This window comes from Orycteropus afer, unplaced genomic scaffold (assembly GCF_000298275.1).
Source record: "Orycteropus afer afer isolate SDZICR_OR568_19922 unplaced genomic scaffold, OryAfe1.0 scaffold00182, whole genome shotgun sequence".
NCBI classification, from domain to species: Eukaryota; Metazoa; Chordata; class Mammalia; order Tubulidentata; family Orycteropodidae; genus Orycteropus; species Orycteropus afer.
Window position 1 is genome coordinate 1,235,900 of NW_006921769.1, and position 2,225 is coordinate 1,238,124.

The 2,225-nt window shown below is 38.6% G+C and overlaps 1 pseudogene; it reads right to left on the reverse strand.

The window, feature by feature from the left end:
* Positions 1-1,708: 1,708 nt before the first annotated feature.
* LOC103202468 overlaps positions 1,709-2,225 on the reverse strand; it is a 12,408-nt pseudogene continuing 11,891 nt past the window's right edge.

A 2,225-nucleotide genomic window follows, 5' to 3' on the forward strand; every position in this document is an offset into this window, starting at 1 on the left:
TGTTTGACTAGTGGCCTGCTGTGTTGTGTAATAATCATGGGACTGTGCCATTGTACTTGTTGACCTTGGGTTTGTCAGCCTCAGCAGCCAGCAGCTGCCTGAGTTAAGAGAAGCCTCCAGCTTCAGTGGGCCGGAAATAAGAGGCAAAGCTGAAGCCCAAGGTCAAGGGGCCTTCACTCAGTCTCTGGAGCTGGCACTTTGAACTCCTAAACTGTAAGAATAAATCCCTGTTTATTAAGCCCTTCCATTTGTGGTATGTCTGTTACAGCAACACTAGAGGACCAAAACAATGAGCGTTTTCCTTTTTCTTTGTGTATTAGATGAAGGTTTACACAGTAAATCATTGAACAGTTTTTGTACAAATGATTCAGTGACACTGGTTACAATTTTTCAATGTGTCAGAATTCTCATTATCTCCATTCTATTTGTTCTGTTTCCATTTATCTGACTTCCCTGACCCTCCTTCCCTTCTCATTTTTTGCTTTTGGGTAAATGTTGACTATTTGGTCTTAAATGGTTGATATTTTAATATCACATTCTTCATGGATTATATTATTTATTTTATAAGCCAATCTATTATTTGGCTAGAGGGAGTTCTCTGGAGTGGCTTCAGTTCCAAGTTCCAAGGGTATCTTAGGACAATAGTCTCAGGAGTTCTGCAAGCTCTATCAGTCTAGTAACAGGTCTTTTTCAGAAATTTGAATTTTAATCTACATTTTTTTTTTCTTTATATCTGGAACCTTCTACCGTGCCCACAGTCAGAATGGTTGGGAGTGGTAGCCAGATACCGTCTACTTCTGGTTTCAGCCTAAAAGAGACTGTGGTTCATGTTGGCTATTAGTTCTGTGGACTAGTTTCTTCTTTGAGTCTTTTATTTTCTTCATTCTTTTTCTTCCAGATGGGAAGAGGTAAATAGTTGTATTTTAAATGGCCATGCACAAGCTTTTAAGACCCAGACACTGGGGCAGAACATCCTCTTTATGAACTATATTATGCTAATTGACTTAGTTGTCCCACAAGACTTTGGTCCCAAGCTCTTTACTCCAGTAAACTGATCCTGCAAAGTCTTTGGATATGTCTAGGAGGTTCTTGAATGAGCTTTTTTCACACTTTACTAGTTTCAATGTAGAACAATTTTTGTTGTTGATGCCACTTCCTTTTTCATCATAATTTTGTCTTTATTAGAGAGCTGTCTTTTTATGTTCCTTACCTAATATATACTTCAGTGACAGCAGTTTATAAACTCAGTAAGGTAGTAGACTGAGGACTGAGTCTCAAATGATCATCTGCTTAAAAGTGCTGAGCTATGGAACTTGCTCTCTTTCCACATGCTAACATAAGTACAACTGAAACCACTGATTTAAAACCGTTAAGTAGTGTTGAACTCTCCCTACTCGATTATTAGTTTCAATTAATGCAACATACCTTTAGCATTATGTTCAAAAAAATATTTAAGTCCCAAGGTCCCCAACAATTTGGAATACAGAACTAGATAACTACCGTAAAGTAACTTCTGATAGAAACAATGTGTGCTTAAAGAGAAATTTTTAAAACCTGCTGTTAGAACCTAACAGTACATGGAAAACTTGATAAACACTGGTCTCAGTCATTGTCCAGTTTTACTCTTCAGGCCACCTTTGCCATTGGTCAGCCTGAAGTCAGCCAGAGTCCAACAGGAAAGTGCACGGTGTGCCAAATTCACCACCTCTTAGGTTGCTACTGTTTTCTCTTTACTGAAAGATTGTACTGAGCCAGGCTGTACCCATGAAAGGCCAACAGCATGAATACGTTTATTGTGCTGTTCTTCAGGTTTCTTCTGAGTCAGCATCCTCTCTCTGGCTTCGTCATGTACGGAAGGGTTCCAAGGAGAGAAAAGCTAATTGCGTAGGGCCCTCTATTTTAGGTTGGTCAAACAAACCAGCTGTGTACAACTTAACACTGTCAATCTCTTTACTTTTAAAAAGTTGAACATCTTTCTCAAACAGGACTGCAGCCTCTGGGTTTAGGGGGCTTACTATAACAATTAGTTTTGGTTTTTTTTTTATTTTTATTTCTTTCATTGTTGCAGTGTTTCCATCTCTCCCCTCCCACCCCTGGTAAAAAAAACAAAGTTTCCTTCCCTATATAAACCTTCCTTTGACTTTTTACAATAATGTACCAATACAATATTTGTCCTTCTGTGATTGACTTATTTCACTCACCAAATGTCCTCCAAGTTCATCCAC